Below are 27,984 nucleotides of genomic sequence, written 5' to 3' on the forward strand. Positions count from 1 at the left end.
TAGGCCTTGAAGGATGGACAAGGTTAAAACAAGCAGTGAATGGATTAGACATTCCACTGGAGAGAAGGAATTATCAAAAGTGACAGAGGTGAGAATGGGCTCAGCATACTGAAGAACCTCAAATGAACTTTTTTTTTCTTAAACCCTTACCTTCCATCTTGGAATCAATACTGTGTATTGGCTCCAAGGCAGAAGAGTGGTAAGGGCTAGGCAATGGGGGTCAAGTGACTTGCCCAGGGTCACACAGCTGGGAAGTGTCTGAGGCCAGATTTGAACCTAGGACCTCCCGTCTCTAGGCCTGGCTCTCAATCCACTGAGCTACCCAGCTGCCCCCCTCAAATGAACTTTCTCTGAGATAAAATGCCATTTCCAAAACATCTCAAATGAACTTTTAAAAGATGTTTTGGAAATGGCATTTTATCTCAGAGATAGCTGGGGGGGGTAAACCCTTCCCTTCCATCTTAGAATTGATAATAAATATTGGTTCCAAGGCAGAAGAATAGAAAGGGATAAAAGCAAAGTGGGGGTAAGGACTTGCCCAGAGTTACACAGCTAGGAAAATGGATGAAGCCACATTTGAACCCAGGATCTTCCATCTCCAGGCCTGGCTCTTTCCACCAAGCCCCTTAGCTGCCCCTCAGAACTAGTTTTTAAAGCATTATCACCAACTGATGATACAACAATGAATGGTGTTTTTACTGAGGTGGTTTTAAACGTTGCTCTTCTTGGGAAAGGGGTGCTGCTGAGCCCCTTGGAGATGTAGAGAGGCTCATTGGTTAAACACTGAAAGTAAAGCCCAGCATGGTGTGATGGAAAATGTGTCCTTGTAGTCTGTGTTCCCCTTCTTCCACATGGGCTTCAGTCCCCCTGGAAAAGGTATCTCAGCTTTGGCCAGGGTTAGGGTTTCTCCCTGCCAGATGGGCAGGTGTGCTTGGACTAACAGCTCCAGGCTGAGGTCTCTGGCTCAAGCTGCTATTTGAGCCATCCCTGTACCATATGTTCCCTTTCTTTTGAAACGAGCAGGTATGGTAGGGGGAGAACAGATGTGGGGAGTGGTAGGATGCGAGCCCCACAGGGCCGGGGAGGGAACTGGACCATTGATCCCATTCTGGAAATGGGATTGGGTTAGGGGATTTAGTGGGGGGTGGGGTGACCACACAAGGGCTCATATTTACCACAGCCTGAGCTAGGCTGCTTCATGGCTTCCAGAGGCCAAAACATGATCACCTGGTGACCACAAGGCTCTTTGTAGTGAATTTAGGTTGGGTTGTGGACCTAGCCCAGTAGCCTGCTTTTCTCTGATACTTTCCCTAGAGCCTTTCATGGTTCACAGTTTATACTGTGCTGGCATAACTTTCCAGAACTTGGGATCAGCTGTCCACCATGATGATAGTAGCTCTGGCTGGCTGATTCTTGAGCTTCTCAACTAGCAAAGAAAGAGGGTGACTCTTTTTCTTGATGGGAACAACACTAGATCTGAAACCAGAAAACCCCACTTCAAGTCCTGACTGGGTATGACCTTGGGAAAGTCCCTACCCCTGTGTACAATATTCAGATGGGATCAGAAGACCTCCTTGGACCCTTCTGCCATTACCATTCTCTGAATCATCAGGGAGAAGACCCACGCAGCTAGCTCCAGTTAATTTCACTTTGTACACTCTCTTGGGTCTTGTTGTTTGAACAGACTCTCCACACTTGTAGTTTCAGCACTGCTCCTAAGGAAGAGCACCCAATTATATACCCATCTCTGCTGGAGATACTGTCACCAAGAGGTGTTAGTTGGAAAACAATCCCCAAAAAGGAAGCTGGAATTTGGGGGGGGGGGGAGAGAAAACATGGTTGGACCAATGAGAGCTAGCCCAGAGCTTAAGACTATGAGAATTACAAAACTCTTTCCTGTCAATGACCTTGTGAGGTAAGATTATTCAAATGCAGAAAGTGAGGTTTACAGAGGTGTAGTGACTTGACCACTGACACTTAGCTAAGGAGGAGGCATCAGGGTTTCAAATTTGAACGTCTTTTGCCTTCAAAGTTAGCTCTCTTTCTACCATACTAGACTGCCTTTCACGGGAGGCTAGCTTGAAGTATTTAGAGTACAGAAGTAGAGTCTGCATGGTATGTTTGGGGGAGGGGGTGATCATGGTTCTGCCAACTAACCTTAGCTGACCAAGACAGCTAGGAAAGCTTCCCTCTGCATTAGTACAAAAAAGGAGGTTGAGAAGATGAATAAGAAAATAGAAGAGGTCAAAGAAGTCAATGTGCCTGTAGTAGGATTTCTGCAAGGATCTCTCTATTTCTGGTAAGAGCCTCCAAGAGCTGCTGTCTCTGCATATCTTACCCTCCTGTGGCACTGAAGTGAAGCAAGAACCTTTTGAAGTGAAGACATGTGGGAAGTTGGGCCCTTATTCCAAGAAAAGCAAGGGCCAAGTCAAGTCAACAAAATGACGAATGGATAGTGCTTGTTTCTGGTGCCCCTCTTTGCTGTTTTCCTCTGTATCTCGGAGACTAGGTGCCTGGCACCTAGTAGGCACTGAATTCTTGTCAATTTGACATTTAATATTTTCCCACCTTGATCCTGCTCCTTAGATATCTGGGATTCTTCCATCAGTCAGCTAACACTTATTAAGTGCCTAAAATGTGCTAGGCACTATCACCCCTTTCCTGTAAAACCTGCTGAAGGGATGGGGCAAATATATTCATTCATGCCCAGGGAATTTGCATTTTGACTAGGGATAGAGCCCAGGAGTTGGAATTCCAGACATGAATGAGTAGGGAGGGGGCAACATTATCATGCAGAGGACCTTCCCAGCACCCCCTAACTCACAGCACCTCCTCCTCCTCCTAAAACCCACTATGTCCCAGGCAGCCGAATTCTGAAGCTGGAATTCTAGGTCTAAAGAACATCTTGACCTGCTGGGCCTCTTCCTCCTTAACCGAATTCCCCAGGCTGCTCTACTAAACCTAACTTCACAACTCCCTCCCCACCCCCCTACTGTCTATTAGTAATTTCTTTTCTGTGGGAGCTTTTGTATTCCCAGCAGCTTGAACTGCTTAGTTCCCATTACTGCTCCTTGCTTCCAGGAGTGATGAACCCAGCTGGAGCCTGCCCTGTAGACCCAGACAAAACTTGGGCCTGGGTTCTGGGGCAACCAACCCCTGGGAGCTCACAGGCTGTCAGAAGGATGGAAAATAGAGAAGGAAGCCTGGCTTCTGAGAAAGTGGATTTGTGACCAGATCAACCCCCTTAGAACCTCGAGTTAATTTTGTAAGATTAAAAAAAAGAGAGACTTTGCTCAGTATTAGACAACGGATGATCATGCTCTCTTTTCTGTGTGTCTTTGAATTTTAACTTTGAACTTTAGGCTATTTCCATACCAGTCCTGTGTCCTCCATGTTGGGGATAACTGGGCATGTATGTCTAGAGCAAGTGGTCCTTGTGCTGAAGGCCTGTTGTCTCCCGGGATTGGATGGAAAACATTCAATTCAATTGACTTTATTCAAGTCTTTACTAAGCACCTACTCTGTGCAGGGGTTAGAAAGATAAGAAAACATGACCCATGTCCTTAAGCTTTCTACAAAAACCAGTGGTAACTTCGTTTCTAACAACGATTGGTTGCAAGTGGTTCAGTGGTTAGAGCACCAGACCAAGAGATGGGAGGTCCTGGATTCAAATTTGGCTCCAGACACTTCTTCCCTGGGTGATCATGAGCAACTCATATAACCCCCATTGCCTAGCCCTTACTGCTCTTCTGCCTTAAAATCAGTGCAATTCTAAGACTGAAGGAAAGAGTTTTTTTTCCAAAAATAGAGAGGGGGCAATTGGATGGCTCAGTGGATTGAGAGCCAGACCCAGAGATGGGAGTTCCTGGTTTCAAATCTGGCCTCAGACACTTCTTAGCTGTGTGACCCTGGGCAAGTCACTTAACCTCCATTGCCTAGCCCTTACCACTCTTCTGCCTTAGAACCAATGCACAGTATTGATTCCAAGATGGAAGGTGAGGGTTTAAAAAAATAGAGAGAATGGTTGGTTGACTTCCTTGAGGCAAGATTTTCAGTGGCCTGAGGTAGGAGTATTGAAGCATGGACAGACAGAAGAGGAGGATTCTAGTTCTAGCATTGTCTTCAACTTAACCTCGGATTGTTTTTGTTCATTCCTTTTTCAATCATGCCCTACTCTTCATGACCCCATTTGGGGTTTTCTTGGCAAAGATACTGAAGTAGTTTGCCATTTCCTTCTCCTGCTCATTTTACAGGTGAGGAACCTGAAGTAAATATAATTAAGTGACTTGCCCAGGCTCCTACATCTATTAAGCATCAGAAGCCAGATTTGAACTCACCAAGATGAGTCTTCCTGACTCTAGGCTTGGCATTCTGTCTACTGTGCTCCCCAGCTTCATCCCATAGCCTTGGATAAATCATTGAGTTTCTTTGAGCCTCAGTTTCCTAATCTGTAAAAGGAAAATAATAATGTTTATTCTTTTCCAAGCAAATTAAATGGCCTGACCACAGGATTCCTCAAATACTCTGACTTCTGAGTTTCTACTCCTACCCCCAGTCACACCCTAGACCTCACAACCTCTCAGAATTGTAGCCCTTCCAAAATCCCAAACTTTGGAATTCCACTCTCCAACCCTGACCTCCTCTCCTTTCTCCTCACCCACACTCTATTTTGCACTCTTGTGACTGTTTTCCTTTGATCCTTGACTCATCTCTGTTTCTCTAGTCCATCTCTCCACACTTACCTCACCTGCCTCTTTATCCAGTCATGATCTCCTGACCTGCCATTTTAATTTTCATTAGCCACTCACTCTGAATTCCCACCACTCCTCACACACCACAATCTCCTCTACTTCTGCCATTCTCTATCTATGGGTCCTGATCATTGACTCATTCCTACTATCTGAGTTCTCTGCTTCTGCTCTAGGGAGGATTCTTAGAGGAATCAGGCTTGATTTCACATGCTGTACATTAAGGATACATAACTTCAGTGTGGCCCTCAATACTGCTCAACAATCAAGGGAAGGTTGGTTGAGAGCTAGAAAAGACCTCAGTCAACATCTCGTTCTAGACAAGGAACTTGTTTCAGAGACAGGATTCAAACCCAAGTCTTCTTGCTGTTCTGCCCACTCTTCCACACTTTCTTTTCTTTCTCATCTACCTTCTCCACTCTTTATCTAGTTCTCCACAGGAACTATTAAAATCCTTTCCTTCTTTCATGTCATGTTTCTACCATACATCCATTCCCAAATTTAATCCCAGATGATCTGGTATCTGCTTCAGTGAAAAGATAGAGATCATGCTAGAAACAGAACTCTTTCATTTCTCAAACCTTTCTGTCGCTATCAATGTCCTCTTACCTCCTTACTACTGGTCATAAGATGAAAAAGGACCTCTCTCCCCACCTTAGACTGAGCAGAACCAAGCTTCCACCCATGATCTCCACCCTTGATCTTCTCATCTTCTGCTTCCTCCATTGCATTGTCAATCATCCCTTAGTCATATGTCTTTGGGCTTCTCTTGCTACTGGCTCCTTCCACCTAGAAACATGCTTATCTACTTTTAGTTCCAAAAATGGATCCTCTTGACCCTTCCAGTCTAACCTGCAAGGCCTATCTCTCCTCCTGTTTACTAAGCTTTTTCAAAAGTTACCTGCGCCCAATGCTTCCTTCTACACTGCCTTTTTTCTCATTGGCCCTTTGCAAATCAAACTCCTTCCCCCAACTCTGCTGAAATTGTTCTCTAAAAAACTTTCTTCCAAGTGTGTCATCTTTACCTTTTTTTTTTAAGTAACAAGTTGATCTTATTTGTTAACTTATAATAGACTTCTCTTCCATTCTAATCCTTAACTCTAGATACTTTCTCCTTCCTCCTTTTCAGAGACACGACATTCCTTCACTATTTCTGCTGCTGCCTTCCCATCTTCTTGACTTTTTAAAAACATAAACTTTATGGATATCTTTTGTTTTTAAATCATATATGATAGGCTCTGTATGTACAAAAACAAAAGTGAAAAAAATCCTTATTCTCAAGGAGTTTGCTTTCCGCTGAGATTTAGGCAAGATAAGATAACTATCGTTTAGTGCCCAAAGGTCTGTCATCTGGAAGGAGAGATTAGACTTGTTATTAAGACTGCCCCACAATTAGAGTTATCTCAAAGTTGAATGGGCTACCCAGAGGGGCAACAGATTCTCCTTCCTCAAGTCTTTAAGCAAAAGGTGAATAATCACTCTGGTGCACTGTAAACAAGTTTCTCATCCAGCTATGGGTTGGATTCTATGTTCTGTGGTGGTCTTCCAACTCTGACGGCCATGAACAGATCTGTTGTCTCAAGAAGGGTTTCTCAGCTCCTTGAGCCTGGGACTGAGAGAGATGTTTTGGAGGAGAGATGCCTAGATATGCTCAGAGAAGATATATTGGGCTTCCAAGGCTTTGGGTGACTGCCTGAACTATTGGGCAAAGGGAGCTCCTCAAATTCTGTGTCTCCCTGACACGCATGGAAAGAAGGAACTGAAGCCAGCAGCTGAGTATGGGCGGTGGATGTTTCCTGTCTCGAGATAAATGTGGCAGTTAGTAATCAAATTGTATGTGATGCTAAAATTCATGGGCAAGGGTATGAAGCACACAGCCAGGCCCTCTCCCCAGCCAACCATATTAGTTGAGTCAGATGCCTACTACCTCAATGATTTGGCCTTGGTGTGATGGATGACGTGTGCTCTATTAAATGCTGTTGTTTTATCAAGCCAAAGTTTTCAAGCAAGGACCCTCCCTGATGACTTCCTTTTCCTTTTGATTTGTTTTTGTTTTTTTTCTTGACTTGATCTCTCTGGGCTTGGGGAGAGAGAATTTTATTGACCATTCTGATGGAGACTTCTCTCTTGGAAGTGAAGGCCACTTATTAGTCCATCTAAGCCCCACCTCTTCTGTGAAGACTTCTCTCACTGCTCTTACCATTTGCTGACCCTCCACCCTGTTTCTTTAGTGCTCAGAGTTAGTATGGAAAAATATACCTGATGGTATCTTTCATTCTTGTTCCATGTTCTGTATGTTATCCAACTAGATTGACAGGAACTACTACTGTGTGCCTGCACAATAGGGAAGATGCAAGAAGGCGATCCTTATCTCTTAACTGAAGAAAGGGCAGAAATCCTGAAAGGTTAATGATTGGCGATAAGGCTAGACAAGTAAGTGGGAGTCATATTTTGAAAGACTTTCAATGCTAGGCTGAGTTTGGACTTAATTCTGTAGGCAGTAAAGAACCAGTGAAGGGTTTTCAGGAATGCAGCCTAGCTTGGGTCTTATCTGCTAGAAGACCATTTGTTGGAAACCCTCTAGAAAGGAATATTGCTCAGGTAATGGATGGGTTGGACTAAATGGCTTCCTGAAATCCCTTCCAGCCCTTAAATTCTATGATTTGGAGTCTCTATGATATTTTTCCACTTATGCATTTGGAATATTTTATTGTAGAAGTATAAAAAAAAAGACTGGAGATACAGATAGTGGTGAGATACCTCTAACAATAGGTTAGGAGAACTTGAGGGCAGAGAGAGAGACAGAGAGATTGGAATAGAGCAATATACTTACAACAGAGAGTGTATATTAGGGAATCACAAGGGAAATTATTAGAGATAGAATGGGGCCTTAATATGGAGAATGTAGGAAGGTGTTTGGATTTGATTCCATAGGCAAAACGGAGCCAATATAGTTTTTGAGTACTCTGATGAGAGCCAGGTTTTAGGACTATTTTCCAAAGCATTTCAATTCTCCAAGAAGGAAAGAAAGAATCTGTGGTAAACCAGCATGAAGGCAATTTCCATGAAATTGTTCGTGTTGAATTCCCATTCTGCAAGCCATTTCTCAGTGGCACCTGGCCCCTGACAAGCTGCCCTGTTTTCTTAGCCTGGTCCTCTGGCCATGAGTCACCAGTGTTTCTTTCATCCTGCCAAGGTTGATTTTGCCATTCCTTTTTCCTAGGATTTAGGGATAGGTGGGACTATCGTCCAAACTTTTCACTGTTCAAAACAAGAAACAGAGGTCTAGAGAGATCGAATGACTTGCTCCAAGTCACAGGTTTTAAGCGACTAAAGGTCATAGAATTAGCGCTAGAAAGACCTCAGAGACCATTTAGTCCAATCCTCTCATTTTACAAACAAAGAAATTAAGGCCAAGGAGGTTAAATGTAAGTGACGGAGACCAGAGTTGAGCCCAGGTCCTCCTGCATTTCTCCTTATACCATGCCATCTGCCTGATGTTGCCTTAATTCTTTATGTACTCTGTCAGAAACAGAAAGTGGAAAGTTGTTTTCCTGTGAGGCCACATGCAGTGATTAAACACTAGAGAGACCTAAACGAATGATCATCTTCTAATCCCTATCTCCCTGCTGCCTGGGAAGAGAACTCACTCTGAAATAGGAAGAAACTACAGAAGACCCTTCCATGGTCTAGCTTCCCCTACTCACCCCACAGCTCCTTTGATCTCCATCTAGCACTGGCTTGGCTTTACTCCTTATTGCACTAAAGAGACTACATTTGGGGGTGACTAGTAGACTCAGTGGATTGAGAGCCAGGTCTAGAGGTCCTCTGGCTTCAGACATGTCCTAAATGTGTGATCCTGGGCAAGTCACTTCACCCCCATTGCCTAGCCCTTATCATTCTTCTGCCTTAGAATAAAATACATAGTATTGATTCTAAGATGGAAGGTAAGGCTTTAAAAAAAAAGTACATTTGTCAGTAACAGAGTCAAGAAAATTAGCAAGATAAAGTAGAAAGAATACTAGGCTTGGAATTAGAAGTTCTGGGTTCCAGTCACATCACTGAACATCAACTATGTCACTAAGGTCAAGTTACTTAAGCTGGAAAAAGGAGACAAATATTATTTGTGCTATTTACTGTATAAGAGATCACTTTATCAATCTTAAATTATAAACGTGAGCTCTTGCTCTCTGTAGGGCTGAATTTGGTTTAGGTTGGTTCTTTCCCAGATTTTCCTCAGGGAGATCTAAAGAGAAAAGGACTCCTTCCTGGTTTCAAGTTTCTCTGGACCATCCTTCTGAGATGGAGAAGGAAGAGACTGGTAGACACTGGAGTGTATTTACATGGCAAGCTGGATGATGTTCTCTTCTATAAAGGTCTGAGATTATTTAGCTGTGGTCACCACTCTAATGAAATTCTCCATCTCTTTACCTATTTGGATTCTTCTTACTTTTTTGCATGTCATCTCTATCCAACTTATCCATTCATTCACCAAACATTTTTTAAATGTTTGCTGGGCACAAGGCTGTCTAGATACAAGAAGAAAACAAGCCAAAAAGCTGTTTCTGTCCTCAAGGAGCTTGCTTTCTCCTTAAGAAAATCTTCTCTGGTTTCTGCAGTTTATACCAATCCCTTTGCTCTTCATTTCTGCAGCCTTCTGTCTTAGAATCAATACTAGGTTTTGGTTCCAAGGCAGAAGAGTGGTAAGGGCTGGGCAATTGGGATTAAGTGACTTTTCAGAGTTACATAGCTGGGACATGTCTAAGATCAGATTTGAACTCAGGACCCTCAACCTCCAGGTCTAGCTCTCTCCACTGAGCCAGCTAGCTGTCCCCTGTTTCATTTATCTTGTCTTCTAATGACATTCTTTGTTGTCCTGTTTGTTCTTTGGTCACTTCATGATTGCTATTTTGGTTTCCCCATAGGAACCTTTAATTTTCTGAGGCCAGGCAACACTCTTCTTCTTATTTATTCTACATAGCACCAAGCACAGGACTAAGCTCTAAATATATTCCTGGGTTTAATCAAATAGAAGTCATAAGATGGTTTCTTGCCTATTCTGGACAGCATTGAAGGGAAGCAAGGCCCATATTGGTTTTTACTTATGTCCCAGGGTAATATGGCTGCCTTTTAAAAGTCTATATGAAAAGTCCATAACTGAAAGGAGCTAATCTCTCCTTCTAACCATGATTGTCCTTAGGGAATGTTAGATTCTGATGCATAAGAAGCCACTTCATTGAGAATTTGGAAATGTGCTGAGGACAACTCAAAGGAGATAGCTGGGTTTGAGCCCATGACAAGATTTTATTTTGAGATTCATTGGACTCTGCAAACAGTTGGCTCATGGGAGAGCCCACATCTGCTCAGCTCACTCATTATCTGATCTCAGGTTATAATAATTGTTGTTATTACTTTAACTATTTTTATAATTACATTAAGTTCTTTTAATTATTACTTTAATTTAATTATTTTATTATTAATCATAGTGTTAAATTATTCATTTAATTATGCATTTAATGATTTAAAAATCATTCTTGTACTCTTGTTTAACTGAATTCAGAAAGAAATGGTCTTTGGACAAGTCGCTATCCTGCTATTATTCTTGAATATTTCATGTTCTGTGAACTGTTCCCTACGTAGCTAAAATCCTTTTTGTAGTTAAATGAAAGTATTAGGATAGGATGTAGGCTCTTTGTGTGTGTGTGTGTGTGTGTGTGTGTGTGTGTGTGTGTGTGTTGTGTGTGTGTGTGTATGTGTTAGAGGGGGTCACATGTACTGAAAGCCTCTGGGACAATCTCTCCAGTAACAGACAAGACAGTGAGGTTCATCTGTCCCTAACCTTTTTTACACACAATCCAATTAAAGCTTTTCATTCCCTACAGATTAGAGATTACAAGTACATTTATCTTAGGTTATAACAGGCTTATGTGATGTCTGGGAGATAGTAGACCAAGGATCTGTATGTGATAACACTCCTAGAGGAGGAGGACAGTGGATTGATTGAGTTCTCAAAGATATTTTAAGATCTATATTTACAGCATTGAAGTCTGTCGTCTGTTAGTTCAAATATGATAAGATTGCAAGCCTCTGACTTTTGATTTGATCATTGTTGCCTTCACTTTTGTCATGATTTATTCATAATCATGATAGTTTTTCTCTGTCTCAGAGTGGATGGAGAGCCAGCTACACAGGCAGGAAGTTGTTTGGCCATTCTGTAGTGTCCAACTTTATGGACCATAGCATGCCAGGCCCTTCTATCCTCCTACTGCTCTAACTCTGTCCAACTTCATAGTCAGTGTTTCCATGACACTGTTTGCCCATCTCTGTTTCTGTGCCTTTGCTGTCTTCCATTTTAGAAATCAAAATTCTCTTCTCCTCTCTCTCTCTCTCTCTCTCTCTCTCTCTCTCTCTTTCTCTCTCTTTCTCTCTCATTTTAGCTGCCACGCCCCTTCACAAAGCCTTTTCTGTCCCTTCAAAGTGAAGATACTCTCTCCTTCTTTCCATTTCTCATTTATTTTTTGCTTTGATTATGTCTTGATCACAATTACTCACATACTTAACCTTTCCCCATTAGATCATAAACTGTTCAGGTACAGGACCTTGGGTCCTGTCTCTCTGAACCAGAGGCCACTTTAGATGAACACCAAATGAATATGTAATTAGTGATGTAGCAACTCAGAACACGTTGAGGTCATTGGCTGGAGAGTCAGACAAGGCTTCATAGAGGACTTAAGACTTGAACCTGGGATGTGTATAGCCAAAAGAGAAATAAAGGGAATTCTAGGTGAGATGTGAGCAAAAGCGCCAAGGTGGGAACATGTAAGACATTGTTTGGGTAAGAAACAGAGATATTGAGGGACTGGCCTACTTGGTAAAGAGTTTTTGTTTAGTACTATAATGGAACAGATAAGACCAGAGAGGTAAATTTGGGCCACATTCTGAAGGGACTTGAACGCCAAGCTAAGATGGAATGTGTTACTTGGGGATTTTCGGTGTCATAAAAAAGAATTAATTACTTGTTTGGTCCCAGTGCTATCCTGAGAGGATGAATTATAGAACCTCAGAGTCAGTGAGGGACCTTAAAAATAATTTAGTCCAACTTCCCTCTGAGTGCTGGATTCCCTTCTGCAGCCTTGCTGATAGGTGACTTAATTTTATCTCTGCTTTAATATCACCATTGATGGAGAGCTCACTGATGTGCACATGGTTCCTGTTAAATTGGGAGCTTATGCTTTAAGACAAAAAGTATTGATACAGATTTTAAAACACATATAGAACATAGAAGTAGGCTTCATTTTGTGTGGAAAAGGCTACATATATATTGACTTTTTATTCAGTGCACCAAGGAGGCGTGATATTTAAAGGAATCCTATGGGGAATCATTTGATTATACCAAAAAAAGTCTTCTTATGTTATTAATGATCTTCCCTCTCAAAACAAACCCTACTAACCTATAAAATTTCTTCTGTTTTATAAATTCAGATTATTTTATGTCTGGTTTTCCTAGAGTGGGCCCATTTATACTTAATAAAAACAGGTTAGAGAATTCACTAGATACTGAAGATAAATATTGAATATCTCTCTGGGAGAGTAGAGCCCATGTGGGAGCAATGAAACTCAGCCTTGTATTTAAAGCCACCAGTTCAAACCTATGGATATTAATGGAGCCCTTTGCTAAATGACTGAGGGATACAAGCAGGAGTATGCTGGAGTCAGACATTTGTTAAATTTTCTATATAAATATGTATGTCTCAGTTATTGGCAAAATTACAAATCAGAGCTGGGAATCTTTGTTTTTCTGATTTTTTAGACCTAAGAAAGGATAGAAGAAATGTTAATCATGTAGATTAAACTTAAAAGTATATCTTCTGTACATATTTTTGTTTTTGTTTCCCCCAGAGAGTTAGTTGTTAAATCTTTACCAGTATACATTGGTATGAAAGTGTTGATGAGATGATCTTTAAGAAGCTAAAATTAGGGGGCAGCTAGGTGGTTCAGTGGATTGAGAGCCAGGACTAGAAACAGGAGGTCCTGGGTTCCAATTTGGTCTTTAAATACTTTCTATGTGACCCTTACTTAAGGGTCATTTAACCTCTCACTGCTTAGCCCTTGCCATTCTTCTGCCTTGGAACTAATACATAGTATTGATTTTAAGATGGAAAGTTTAATTAAAAAAAAAAAGAATCTATGATTCTGTATGAGGGCATGGTCAGAAAGGCACAGCCATGAAACTGTAGCAAACCCTTAAACTTATTGAATAAGTTTGGGAATAAAATAAGAAAATATATATGTATCTAATATGTATATGTATATAATTGAAATGCAATTATGTATCACAATGTGTGGTGCATACTTTTTCAGGATCAGGAAGGAGATCTGGGTTAGTCAGATGAATCTCTATCCTTGACACTAGCAAGACTCAAGGATACTCCAAGAATTGAAGTCTATGTGGCTACAGTGCAGATGGAAGGTGTAGACACACAATCAGCCCAAAGCATAATCAGTGGATAAAACACACTCCTTTGATTTGACCATGAGGTGAAGCATCACAAATAGAGATAAAAAATCTTAGAAGCAATTGGATAATAATCAGTCGGACCATCAAGAGGAGTGTAAGGATATAGCAGCTCCAGGATCATTTGGAAAGATCCAAAGGTCCCTTCCCTGTTTGCCCATTCTGATGGTGATGGCTGGGTAGAATCCTAATAGACAGAATAGCAGTGGCCTGAGTGCCTGGAAACACTCTCTTCAGTGATGATCCACTTTTCCAAATTAGACATTAATCCTCACCAAATGGTTAATGTCTGTTTCTCCTTCCAAATTCTAGGGAATTAGAGCTGATCTGAGTCATGATGACCTGAAAACTCTAAGGATGGATCGAAGCTTAGTAAGCAGGCAATACTGGTCTTTCCTCTTGTCCTCTTTCTTCCTTGTCAGACTCTGGTTCTTCTCTCCTTCAATCTTTGTCTTGAATATGATACCGTCCCAGTTATACCCAGCATGAGTTTTGAGTGCAAATAGAAACAAGTGGTTGGGCCCTTGGATTTATCTAGTTTTATTTTACTTATGGAAGAAACTGAGTCCCAGAGACAGGGAAGGATTTGCCCCCTAGGTCTGTTGTCTTTCAGCTCAGAGATATTAATATCCTGTGGCTTTGTGGCTTTTTCCTCTGGCTGTACCTGGTCTCTAACATGGTCACATGAAGGGAAGAGGAGGTAGGGGTTTCTTTCTGCTAAAGAAGAAGTTGTTTCCATGAGAATTTCAGGTGAGTTTTATAGATTCCTTTTTCAGAGCCCTGAAGTAAGAAGCACAGACTTTTATTGGAGGCTGAATGCCTCTTCCTGCTCAGTGAATATATCTGGACAGTAATAGCAGCATCAGCTTCTGTTTTTTAAGTTCACAGTATTTCTAGCTATTCGTGATCTTTTCTCATGCCTTCTCTTCCTACAGTGCAGGCTAGAAATTAAAATTCAGGGGCATTACATTGGGTCTGAGGAATCTTAGCCCAGGAGCAGAGAAGGGACCTACCTCAAGTCACACAGCAATTTAGTAGAGGCAAACAGAAGTAGAACGCAAATCTGCTTCACAGGCTCCTCCTCTTGCCATATCAGCTGCTGTCTCTCTGTGCATCTCAGATTTCCTGCTCATCCCCAGAGCTGGCATTCTGGTCTGGCTGAATGGCATGGGAAACAACTCCCAAAGTCTCTGCCTCCTGCACTCGAGAGCCCTGGAGACCAAATGCAAGCCATGGGCCTTGCCTGCTGTCTCTGTCACCTGCCAGCTGGCCTGGCACTCATCCCCAACTGGACAGCCTATGGACTAGCAAGGTGCAGATGGAAACAGCAGATGAATGGGATGGGGACAGCAAGCAGCATGGGGTCTCCGACTCTGCTGTTTTGTGGACGTTCTTAATACAGCCTCCTTTTCTCAAAGCCCTGAATCTGTAGTTTTTTTTTTCCCATAGTGCCTTGCAGTGGGGACTAAGATAGGAGATAGAAAACATATTTTGGGTGACAAGAGAGCCAGCCTTTCCAGGCAGCCACCTACTCCGTCTATGTCTAAAAGTCTTTGTCTTTATCCTTTCCATAAACCTATGAGGAATAGGAGCCTTGCCTGACAGTAGAGCTAGCTTCCATGCCTTTGAGTTGGGCAGGTGCCCTCTAGGGAACCTAGCTTTAATAGGCACTGAGCATAATAGCTCTATGAATACGAAGTCCCCAAACTGAATGGATAGGATTTGGTGGTGGTGAGGGGTAGAAATGGCTATTATATATTATTATATTATATATATAATATTGTATATTATATAATATCACTTTTGGGGTCTTTGGAACTGAGGCACTTGCTCAAGATCACTCACGTGGCAGAGTTGGGATTTGAACCCAGGTCCAAATTCAGTTTTCTTCATTGCCTTCAAAGTTTGTACTGGTCTCAATGAGTTTTTCAGGATTCTTCATAGTCATTATTTCTTAGGGTACAATAATATTGTGTCATATTCATGTAGCATAATCTGTTTAGCCACCTCCCAATTAGTGACTATTTACCTTACTTCTTGTTCTTTCCACCATTAAAAAAAATAGCTGTTTGGGGAAGCAAGGTGGCACAGACATGGGTTCAAATGTGACCTCAAACACTTCTACTCAAACACTTCTAGTTGTGTGACCCCCAGGCAAGTGATTTAACCCCACTTGCTAAGCCCTTGCCCTTCTGTCCTAGTATTGTTACTAATACAGAAAATAAGGGTTAAAAAACATGTTCCACAAATATTTTTGTATTTCTTTCTTGACTTACTTCTTGAACTAGGAGCCCATGGACTAGGAAAATGCCTCTTCCACTCTTTTGTCTCCTTTCCCACCCCTCAAAAGTCCAATCTACTCCATTTAGGGTCTCCATAATAGGGTACCCATAGAGCTGTTATGATAAACATCTGTTAAAGCTGGGCTCCTAAACGGCAATTGCCCATCTCAGAGGAGTACAGGCTAGCTCTATCCTCATCCAAAAGCTGAGATTTCTTTTGTACTTTTAGAATGGAAAAGACCTTTAGACATAGTTGGGGCAGGCCTATTCTCTTGTCACCAAAAATGTTTCCTCCCTCCTATCACAGTCCCTGGTATCATTAAAACTTATTTCTTCTAATGTTGAAGAGCTTCTCTGAGTCCCTCTACTAAAACACAGAAACCCTTGAGAGACAGGGAACATTTTAAGCCTTTATTCACTAAGGTTACAAAAATGGTTGCCATTCCTGAGAGCAAGACTTTATAGGAATGAAAGAGGTCCTACAGGCCCTGGTGGGAAGAGAGAAGTGCTCAGTTAGTCAGAATATTGTCTAGGATTGGTCCTGGACAAGTGGCTGGAGGAGCCCATGAGAGTGGTTTGAGGGGCTCATGGGACTGGCTGACTTCCCCTTGTTCCAGAGCAAGGAGAAGCTTAGACACCTACTAGTACATGAAGGGTCAGGGCTCAGATGGCGAGGGGCTCTAGCTAGGAGAGATTAAGGGTATGTAACAAGAGTGTTCATCAGCCACTGAGGCCTAGACAGCAAAGGTGACTTCTAAACAGCCCTCCTGACCCCAAGACCCTCCCTAGCCAGCCCCAAGCTCTTCAGGTATTTAGAAAAGCAGCTTGGGGGATTTCTCAGTGTCAAGAGGGAGGGTTTGAACTGAGACTTTGTCAAGGGGATCCAGCCCTCCTTTCAGTCACTGGTTAAATGAGGTCCTGCCCCCCTTCATTTTTCTCTCTACTGTTAAGGGGAGGATTCATTTAACTGAACTGAACCAGCCAGGCTGTGAAGACCTCTGAAAAAGTAAATTACCCAGGGAAGAAATTGATTCCCATATAAACCTTCTTTACCCCCCTCCAGCTCCTTGAGAAAAAGTGGTTGGCAATAGGTATTTAGCCCCAAGGAAGTACTGTACGTGCAGAATATAAAACACCAGCTTCAGAGCCAAAATTCCCTTGGATGAAGGCTGGGGAGCCAGGCTCTTGTGGTGTCTGGCCTGAATAGCTCCCGTTGTTCCATGGGGAGGATTTCTGGCTGTCAGGCAGGCTCTTAGTCCTGTAAAAAAATAAAAAAGCCACCCAAAAAGAGGGCACTGGGGAATCAATATAGATGCAGTTGACCTTATTCCACCCTGTTGCTGGGGTGTGGCTATTCTCATTCCAAATGGCTATGATGTATCTCTGTCTCCTGCCCCTGCATCTAGAATTGGAGCCCAGGAAAGCCAAGGTCAGGAGCTGCCTCCTCCCCTGACAGTCTGATGGGCATCTTGCTGAGGGCATTGGCACCGGTTTGCATTATCTGTCTGGGAGAAGAATAATGTTTTCTGGTGCCACCTGGCCCTCTGAGAGGGACAGAGGTAGATGAGCAGTGCCAATTGTCTATGGGAAGGAAACAGTGCTGACTAATATCAGTAAAGGGGAGAGAGTCCTAAGTCAGGAGTCAAGAGTTCTGGTTTCTAGTTTCCAGGCTACCACTCACTGTTCGACCATTTAAAGCCCTTAACTTCTCTAATTTTCTGTTTTTCCATCCTTAAAAGGAATATTTGAGTGGACTAAAGAAAAAAAAATCCCTGCATTTAATAGCATTTGTTTTTATAACAGCCACATTTACCAACGTATTCTAGATCTTCTTTTCCCCCTCCCAGGAAAATGATTTCTCTCTTAAGGTGCCTTCCAGCTCGAAAATTCTGATGATCCTATATAGACCCAAATTCCATTACATTTGTCCACAAATAGGAGAGGTTCCCTTGCTGATCTCTTTCTTACACCTTCTACAAACCAAACCATTACTGTCCCCAACTCCCCACATCCTCCAAGAAAGTGAGGTTGAAGAGTTGAGCTGGTTATTGTTGTTACTGTTTGGCTGGAGGGTTTTTTAGATTGGACTTATAATTGCATTAGTTTAGGGAACTTTCCAATAAGGAAACACCCTCTCCCTATCAATGCCAATTCATGCCTACCTTGTAACTTCCATAGTCTTAGAAAAGTTGCTTGGATAAACTGTGGGAGTAAAAACACCGATGAAAAGCAACTGCTTGACTACAGGGTTGGAGGAGATAAGACTGAGGAGAGACTCTAAATGAACACTATAATGCAAATTCCAACAACAAGGAAATGGGGTTCGAGTCAAGAACACGTGTGATAACCAGTGGAATCATGCGTCGGCTATGGGAGAGGGAAAGGTGGGGAGCGGGGGGGAAGGGGAGGGGAGGAAAAGAAAACGATCTTTGTTTCCAGTGAATAATGTATGAAAACGACCAAATAAAATAATGTTAAAAAAAAAGTTGCTTGGGAGGGGACAGCTAAGTGGTTCAGTGGATAGAGAGCTAGACCTGGAGTCAGGAAGTTCTGGGTTCATATCTGGCCTCAGGCACTTCATAGCTGTATGACCCTGGGCAAGTCATTTAACCCCCATTGCCTAGCCCTTACACCTCTTCTACCTTGGAACCAAAACACAAAATTGCTTCTAAGACAGAAAGTAAGGGTTAAAAAAAATAATTCAGGCATCTTTTCTCTCCAAGAAAAGCATAAAAATATTTATGTTGCTTGGGGTAGTAAATCATAGAAGCAATATGTGTCAGAAGCAAGATTTGAACCCAGATCTTCCTGATTCCAGGCTAGCTCACTATTCATGGTATATGGTTAAAGTGGCTATTATTCTAAAGTGGTCTCCTTTGGATGAAATTATGCCACTTACTAGCTGTCCAGGAATAGAGCAATGTAAGGCAGATAGCCATGGGGCAATTTTGAAATGAGCAAGAGAAGGGACAGCTAGTGGCACAGAATGTCAGGAGGAGGTGGGTTCAGATCTGGCCTCTGATGCCTAAGTTGTATGAGCCTCTTCTTAGAGTTGTTATTAAGATAGAAAGTAAAGGTTTGAAAGAAAAGAAAAGAAATGAGCAAGAATAGTTCCCTTGGTTGGTTGGAGCACAGATTTTCTTAAACTCTTAGGAATAAGGGAGAGACAGAAACTGAAGAGAAGGAAAGAAGGGGCAAGAGAGAAAAGGGGGGAGAAAGGGAAAGAGAGAAAGAGAGAGAGATCCAACCCGTTTGACAATCTTCTATGAGCCTGTGCTATCCTGTCCAGCTGCCCCAGCATTCGGCTGGGGTAAGGGATGGACAAACCGGTTTGGAAAACAGCCTGGCCCTCCTTCAGGGTTCTACAGAGTTCAGTTCACATAACAAGGAGTTCACACGCCTGAAGACTCTTGCGGTGGTGCCAGCTAAAATCTTAGGGAGAAAAGGAAGGGAGTGAGTACTCTGTGTGTGTGTGTGTGTGTGTGTGTGACAGACAGACAGTCCTGATCTTGGGGTGACTTCCACTCCCTGTACTACCAAGAGATATCGTGTGACCCAGAACATCTGTGAGACGGACAGGAGCAAGAGATGGCAGGGCCTGCAGACCAAACAGAAGCAGGTAGGGCTTGGGTTTAGGGGTGGAAAGAAGGTGGGAAGGGATTGAGGTGAATTCAGCCAAAGGGCAACTTGGTTTTCATTGCTAGCCTACATTATAGGAAGAAAGTGTGACAAGATAGAGAAAAGCTAGAAACAACACAAAGCAAAAACCAGATACTATTGCAGTGCCCTTGTTTGTTCATTGAGCAAGAGGAGGGATCTAGTCTCCAAGTAAAATTGCCTGGACTCATCTTCCAAGACCTGGCAAAAGCAATTCCCAGAGCTCACCTGAAACCCTCCTGGAAACAATTTCCCTTCGAGCAGGAAGAAATCTCCACCTTCCCCATCCATTGGTTCAGACACTTCTGACCCTAGAAGTTATAGGCTCTACAATTCTGATTCTACCTGTAAATTGTTGGGTGGTTTTGGACAAGTCTTTTCCCCTTATGGACCTCAGTTTCTATCTGTTAAAACAAAAACAAGACTAGGTGAAGTTAAGGGCTCATCTCCTGTTTCTTACTTTTGAAGCCCTAGAAATATGGAGCCCTCTTTCATCCAAGTGTATGTATGACTACCAAGAAGGAGCTGGGAGGGCACCAAACTCGATAAGGGGACTAAATGAGAAAAGAGCCTGGGAACAACCAGGAAGGAGAAAGCCAAGAGGAAAGACGAGTATGGCCAGCTTATCATACTTCAGTTCTATCCATAGTCAAAAGGGTTTCCAGGTCAGTGTGACTCAGACCATCTCTGCTTCTATGACAGTGTAGAGAGGAAGCGAGACAGAGATTGACTGGTGGGTGGAGATGGTGCATGCAACAATCTTGTAATAAAAGAATCAGAAGAATCTCCATCGTAGTGACACTTTACAATTATATTAAAAAGGTGGGATGGAAAAGTAGAAAGAACACTAGGTTTGGGTCCTAATCCTGACATTTAGTGTGTCACATCAGGCAAGGTATATAACCTCCTTTGGCATCAGTTTCCCTCACTGTAAAATTAAACAAAAAAATTAGATGATCTCTTCTAATTCTAAATTCTGTGACTTATATGCCAGGTTTTAGTCCCAGTCAGGCACTTACTGGCTTACTGGGGCCTTTAGTTTCCTCAAAAGCAACATGAGAATTGTAGTTATACCACTTCTCTCCCAGATATATTAAGAAAGGTAATTTGCAAGTAATATGGCATTATATAAATATACGCTGCGCCTATCAGGTTTGTATCTGACTCTAGAGAGGTAGCCAGGTGGCACAGTGACACTTACTGGCTGTGTCATCCTGGGCAAATCACTTAACCCTGTTTGTCTCAGTTTCCTCCTATAAAATGAACTGTACAAAGAAATGGCAAACCACTCCAGTATCTTTTCTAGGACCATGATGAGTCGGACATAACTGAAAATGACTCAACAACAACAAGCTAGCTCTTAAGGGCTTGCACCTCACTTGATCCCCAAAACATCTCAGTCACACACACACACACACACACACACACCCTAGTCATTTGCACATGGTCACACACTAGTCAATAGCCAAACTGGAACCAGAAATCCAGTCTTCTGACACTTGTCCAGTGCCCTTTACCCCAGGCAACAAGCCATTGAAGTTTCCTTTTGATGTGCTCACCTGTCTTTCTGAGCTTCTCTGAGGTCTTTTGTTCTCTGTGTTCTTTTTCTCCTTGGGAGGAGATCTGAGTGAAGGAAGGAGACTTGGTTTTTGGTTTAGGACTTTCTTCATTTCTGGCTTAGGTCTGTTTTTAGGCCACCATACAGAGGGAAATCTGTAGTTGGCTTAGAAGTAGAACAGAGTAATAATAATCCCTCAAATATTTAAATTATGCCACGGAGTCACCGCAGTTTGGATCATTCCTCCTGGGGGGATAGATAGAGATGCAAGGATGAGCCAAAGGACTTTTGGTTTGAGCCTTACTGAAATGAAATTGCTTCTGCTCAGAGTTCAAGGCCAGTAGGGACCCTTTTTTCATAATCAGAAACTCTCTCCCCACTATCCCCTCAGCTCCAACTGATTCATCCAGGGTATGCACTGCAGGAAGCAAAGCCTACCATCATGGGTTAACTGGATTCCTCACAGAATAAGAGTGACAAAAGGAAGCCAGCTTTGAGTGGAAAGCACTGTGACTTCAGGGATCAGAGTACCTAGGCTCAAATCTGGCAATGTTTCTTACTCCCTTGTGTGACTTGAGGCAGGTTCTCAATTTCTACATCTGGAAAGAAAAAGATTGATCTTGGTGGTGACCTCAGAGGGCCCTAGCAGCTCAAAATCTGGGACTCAATCTGTATCAGTTGCTAAATCTCTCAGGCCAAAAGCAGGAGCCTCTCCAATCCAAATATCCCCATTAAAGGGCTGAAGCATGAGCTTTTTGAAACCCTGGCTATCTTTTCTTCTTACATTTACATTGACTTTTCTGGGCCTCAGTTTCCTCATCTGTAAAATGAGACACTTAGACCTACACGACCTTTAAGATTCCTTCTAAATATATGCTCCTTTACCAGGTTCTCCACATATTACAGAGGGACTATTGGGACTTTCAGGGGCTGGATGATGATGCCCAGGGCAAGGCTGTCTCTGTGGTTTATCCCCTTTGTTAAAGAAAGCTTGAAAGAGATTTTGCCATTATTAGATTATTAGCTCACAGAGCTCTGATTCTAATTGTGAGGCAGTTGCCCCTCCTCCCTCTCTCAGTCTACCCTGTCTGACCAGCAGTTCTTATCCTTGAACATTTCTGGAAGAAGAAGAAGATTTCTAGGATGTCTTGGCATCTCAGTTGTCTTTTCCCTCAGGCCAATCCAGAAAGTCTTTGAACCTTTGAACCTTAGCACTGGTTTAGTACCTGGAAGGCAGGGACTATCCCAACAGATACTTTATAATCTATCTATAGTTTTTGCTGGATTTGGTTGGAGAAAACAGAGAAAAGGTATATAGAGCCTACTTTGCCAGTCAGTCCCATGGCAGCTTCATTATCCTCCTGTGGAAGTGGGTATGAGTGAATGTGGGAAGCAAAAGGAGAGCTAAAGAAAAAGGGAAGAAATTGGCCAGTGTTTTGTTTTGCTTTTATTTTAATTTTTAAAAAACCCTTATCTTCCATCTTGGAATCAATATTGTGGATTAGTTCTAAAACAGAAGAGTGTTAAGGGCTAGGCAATGGGGGTGAAGTGACCAGTCCAGGGTCACACAGTTGGGAAATATTCAAGACCAGATTTGAACCTAGGACCTCCAGTCTCTAGGTAGCTAGTGTTTTAAAGGTGAGGTCTATGCCTTCTCTGAGCCCTTCTCCATGAAGGGGTAGTTTAAACTGAGATTGGAAAATTACCTCAAATAACTTGGTGGCTGGTCTTTTCCTCCAACCCCACAGCCCTTCCTTTCAGGAAGTCCCAAGGTAAAATCAAAATATAAACCTTGTACACCCTCAGCCACCAGTCAAAGTCATGATCAGTGACCAGCAAGAGTCTACTTTCATTTCAGTGGTCCAAGCTCAGGTGTTCTATGACCCTGCATGATCCCATTCCCATGATCCTTGACCAAAACTGGTACTGGCTGCGAAACTAAGCCTTGAGGGGAGTTGGTCTGTTTTCTCCTTCAGTTTTCCCCTCATGAGATCCTGTGTTGCCTAGCATTGCTGGAAAAATATTTTTCCCAGGTGGAAAAGGGCTCAGGCGACCTGCCCCTTTGGGACTGGGGAGGAAGCAGCCTGTACCTTCTCCTCTGATTAGGACCTGGCAGGCATATACCATCTAGGAGCACATATCAGTGGTCTTAAGGAAAAGAAATATTCCACAAGGCTTCTGTTTGTCCTGACACAGACTGGTTGAAAAAACTGGGAATGTTTGGCCTGGAGAAGAAAAGCTCAGGGAAGATATGATTGTCTTTTCAAGTATTTGAAGGGACATCACATGACAGATTAGACCTGTCTGCTTTGTCAGAGTGCAGATTTGGGCAAAATGGGCAAATGTTTCGGAGGCAGGCTTTGGTTCTTTGCAATTCAAGTTATCCGAAAGTGAAATTAGCTACCTCAAAAAGCAATTTCCACTTCACTTGTGGTCTTTCAGCAAAGTCTGAGTGATGCCCTTCAGGTGCACTTGAGAAGAGATTCTTATCAAAATGGCTTCTGAGTTCCTTTCCAAACTCTTCTGATCCTGTGTAGACCAAAGGCTCTTCCCTTATTCGATTAGAAGCTTTTTGAAAACAGGAATTGGTTTTTGCCCATCTTTGTATCTCTGGTACTTGGCACAGAGCTTGGCACAAAGTTGTCATTTCAAAAATGCTGCTCCATTTGCTTTTGTGTGTGTGTGTGTGATATGAACCTACTTAGAGGTCTGGTGAACCTTAAGGATCTCTTCTTGGAATCTTTTAAAATGCATAGTACACAGGATTACAAAGGGAACCAATTCTGCTGAAATACAGTTATCGGTCTGTCTAGCTAGCTAACTAGCCAACTCTGCTTTCATCTAGCTATCTACTTATCCAGCTTTCTATCTAAGACACCAGGTTAAGATAAAGGTATGTATAGCTGAAGATAAAGAGAGATCACTCAAGGTAAACTTGCTTGTTCCCCAACCACTCCTTCCTCCCCCTTTTCCTTGGGATGATGTCTCTTCCATACCTCCATGATTTCCTGCCTCCTGAAGCCCTCCTCTAATTACCCCCATCCTCACCTCCCCCTCCATCATCTCTCTCAGTCAGCTAGAAAGGATTTTGCCTCTGTCACTTACCCTGGAAACTTGTTCACTCTAATGAGTGAAATCTCCTAGGTATTCACCATTTACCTCTAATTGTAGAATAAAAGGCTTTGTCTCCTGTTAAAGAAATTTCAAGCATCAGCAAGCAAGTGAGGGAGATAGTTAAGGGCCAGGGATACCTTCTTCATGGCCCTGAAATCATACTATGACTAAAGGTGATCTAAAGGTAAAACTGCTTTTCTTCTTTTAGGATGCCTTGGGGTGTGGGGGGAAGATGCATCAGATGGCATGCCGGTACACAGAGGTTGCCTTGTTCCATTCTCTGTGGACTGATTTGTATTTTCATATTGTTTTTCCTGTTTCACTATGCTCTTCTTGAGAGAAGGGACTATCTTTTGCCTTTCTTGGTGCCCTGAGCATGTAGTAGGCACTTAATAAGTGTTATGGACTGACTGATGACATAGGGTAGAAGGAACAAACAAAGATAAGACAAAGACAATAAGCTGATGTTAGTGGAAAGAATACCAGACTGCAAATCCTCAGGAGACATGGGCTAGCTCTGCCATAAAACTCACTAAATGACCATGGGCAAGTCTTTTTGTCTTTCTGGATTAAGTATTTCTTCTCTTGTAAAATGGGGTTAATTACTTATCCTATTATTAATATTAATCATAACCCCTATTAATTACTAATTCCTACTATTAATAGTAGGAAACTACCTGCATTGTAAGATGGGGATGGTGAGAATTAATAACAGCAATGAAAATGGCGAAGACATTTTGGTCAAGCCCACAATATAATCACTTCACACCTTGTCCTCTCCCTCCCCTCTGCTGCTTCACAGCATTTTCCCTCCCTTTCTTAACCACTTAGCCCTTCAGGTCTCAAGCTAAGAGGCCCTCTACTTGAGTATACTATTCCCTGACCCCATTCCCAAACTACTACAGTCATCTCACTGGATAGCCTATTTATTTCTGCTCCTCAGAGCTCCCTCCTCACCATGAGGCCAATAACCACTGGGGTTAGTAGCCAGGGCCAGTAACCACTCCTGCCTTCATTCTTGGTAGTGCTGTGGCCCAGAGACTTCTTCCCACATTTCTGTGTGTTATTCTATGTTTAGTATCATTCATCTGTCCTCTGTTCTCAAGATGCCTTTTAGCCAGATAAGCTGCTCTGTGATATTTAATGCCTGTTTGTTTCCATTTTCATATGTTGGTTTCTCTGACTGGAGATCATTTGATAATTGTTCTGAACCTGCTTCACATCCAGCCTTTTATACTCTCTTTTCTCCCAGGCTTCAGATCTTCTCTATCACCCAGTTGTGGTCTCTCATCCCTTCCTGACTCCCAACATTTTACTAGGATGATGGTAAACATGTACTCTCTTAGACACATTCTCTCATCCTCCAAATTCGATTTTTTCCCAGCCATGATAGCTTCTGCAGATTCCTCATTCCTTTTAAAGGCTTCAAGTTGGCCATTCTTAAGAGATCGTCTCTCGTATATTCCTTTGTAAACTTGTCTGGTTCCTTTGACATTCTTGATTATAAGATTTCAGCTTTTGCCCCTATATTCCCAGCTCTCATCCCCTCACCTACCGTCCAGTGCATCCTTACAAGCTGAACTTGTCTCACCACAGGCAGTCAATGCTAAGTAGAGAAGGAGCCCAGGCTTTGGAACTAGGAGATCTCCGTTTAAGGACTTGTTCTGTCCTTTGAGTTTCTTTGACTATATTCCTTGCCTATAAATAATCAAGGCAGAGTAGAAGATTTCAAATTATCGGCAACTCGAATTGGGTAAAGAATATAGGTTAAACCCTAACCTAGGAAGGCCCTTGAGCAATTCCAAATGTTATCCCCTTCCACATTTGGGTAGTTGTAATGTCTTCTTTCTATTTTAGCCCTGATTAATAACATATTCTGTGCCCTACCTATGAGATAATGATATTAATCAGTCATTTATCCATGAATACCTCCCAATGGTTTACAAAATACCTTCCATACAAAAACTCCATGACTTAAGATAGAGCAAGAATAAGAATTTCCATTTTGCAATCAGAGAAATTGAAACTCTAAAGGAATAAGTGATTTGTCCAAGGTCATTCAGTTGGTATTAGAGCTAAGTGTCCTACTTTTAATTCTAACAAGACTATAGGCAATTAGGGGACAGGAGAGCTTGGAAGAGATGAAGAGGAAATTGACATCAAGGCAGATAGACTGTTTTCTCAAAGTGGTACTATTCTCCTAGATCTCCACCCCTGCAAAGATCTTTCTCTGAGGATGGTGATCATACTTAGAGTGACATAAGGGGAGAGGTGTGAATCAATTAGCCAGTTGGTCAGACAAAGCCAGAAACCCAGAATAAAAAGAGATTCTAGAAGACATCCCAAAATCTTATGGAAACAGGGGATTTCAGAAGACCTGTTCATTTCTATCCTTACCTCATCCCTTGTTTTGAAAGATTCTTCCTAAGAAGTGCCATCAGCATAGCACTCAGGTAAATGACAATATTGAACTTTGCAGATACTTTTTATAGTAGACAACCCTTCCTGGTAAGGATAGGTGCTGGAATGTTTCAGGAATTCTCCCAGAGCTCCAAAACAAAATTTCTGAGTTGTAGAAGGTCTTTCTTTTAACTTCATCTCCTATGTTAACCCCTCACCCATCTCCTTATTTCCCCTCCCTTATCTTTGGGTACTTAGCACCTAAGTCATTTGGGGAGGGGGCTGAGATTACCTTTGGAAGAGGTCCTAAAATAGTGAGAAGCATCAAGCTTCCCAAATTTATCCCTGCAGAATTTAGAGGTACATGGGGGGTTAATCCTTGGCTTTTCTGAGATTTGGGAAAGAGACACAGGAACAGAGATAGTATTTGCTAAAGATCTAACATAGATCACTCTAAAATAGCTAATTTTGGGAGTCATCATTGGCTATGAATGCATTTCACTTTCTGATAACGAGAATCCAATTTTTTTAAGTAGTAGAACCTAAAAGAAGGTTCCTCAGGTTCATCTAGTCCTAACCAAAACTAAAGAATAAATCCTTTCTACAACATTCCTGATAAGAGGTCATGGAGCCTTTCTTTGAAAATTTTCAGTAATGGGTAGTTCTCACTCTCTTCCAAAACTGACCACTGAATTTCTGGCCAGCTTTATTGGTTTGTTGTATGGAGCTGAAATCTACCTCATCACCTCATCATGACTTTCACCCATTTCTCCTAGTTTTTTGTTTGTTTGTTTGTTTTACAAAACCACAAGAAAAATCTCCCTATCCCACTTCCACATGGTGGTCAAAATATTTATGAAGTAGCTACTATGTGTCAGGCACTGTGCTAAGGGGCTAGAAATGCAAATACAAAAAAAGTAAGATAGTCCCTGCCCTCAAGGAGTTTATAATCTTATAATGACACATAAAAAAGAAGCTAAAAGGGGTAGGGAGGAAGTACCTGATACAGGGAGCATGATGTGGTCCACAGGTATGTAGCTGGGTGGGAAATAAAGAAATTCTTGGTACCCTCCTTAAATGCAAGTTCTGGAAGGAGCTCTTCATTCCACCCTCCAATCAGAGGGGCCCCAGGGGCAGAGATTCCTGAGGAGACTGAGTGCCAGACAAGTATCTGAAGACAACTATGATGGCCATCTTTCCTCAGCCCTGCATTCTTCCCCACTTCTTTTCCCCTTCCCAGCCTACCCCTAAGTCTCTTCTTTTTTTCATTTGAACATCTTTAGTTTCTCTGTCCATTCTTCACATGGCAGAGTCTTGAGTTTTCTCAGCCACCTTCTGGATATGCTTAGATCTCTCAATGTCCTTCATAAGGTATGGTACCTCAGCACTGAACACTACTATTCCAAGTGTAGTCCGAAGGAAATCGACATCTCTCCTTCAGAACCAAAATGGCATTAGATACCCCCGTAATGAAGAAGGCCATTTTTAAAATTCTGTGCTTAGCACCTCCACACACCATTCAAGGATCTGGCTATTATCTCACTCTTTCTGAACAATATTCTTCTGTGAGCTATTTTGGCTACCTCATCACATTGTTGAATCATATAGAACCTAAAATTCCCAGCTCCCTTTCTTAGGACCCTTTCTTCTATCATTGTTCTCTCCTGGCTTTCCTTTGATAATAATCCCTCATCAGGATGCTTTGTCGTG

The 27,984-nt window shown here is 42.3% G+C and overlaps 1 protein-coding gene and 2 long non-coding RNA genes across 21 annotated transcripts in view; 1 reads left to right on the plus strand and 2 right to left on the minus strand.

The window, feature by feature from the left end:
* ZMIZ1 (zinc finger MIZ-type containing 1) overlaps nt 1-27,984 on the plus strand; it is a 477,780-nt gene that overhangs the window by 367,496 nt on the left and 82,300 nt on the right. The gene's annotated exons all lie outside the window — the stretch shown is intronic.
* LOC130454604 (uncharacterized) lies at nt 676-27,949 on the minus strand. Its single transcript, XR_008912329.1, has 3 exons — nt 27,275-27,949; nt 1,595-1,715; nt 676-867 (listed from the first exon to the last, which is right to left on the minus strand). It is a non-coding gene; the product is annotated as an uncharacterized LOC130454604 (long non-coding RNA).
* Nucleotides 15,511-21,921, minus strand: LOC103103696 (uncharacterized). The gene is made up of 3 exons (XR_001628811.2): nt 21,646-21,921; nt 20,762-21,006; nt 15,511-16,803 (listed from the first exon to the last, which is right to left on the minus strand). It is a non-coding gene; the product is annotated as an uncharacterized LOC103103696 (long non-coding RNA).

Source organism: Monodelphis domestica, chromosome 1 (genome assembly GCF_027887165.1).
Source record: "Monodelphis domestica isolate mMonDom1 chromosome 1, mMonDom1.pri, whole genome shotgun sequence".
NCBI lineage: Eukaryota > Metazoa > Chordata > Mammalia > Didelphimorphia > Didelphidae > Monodelphis > Monodelphis domestica.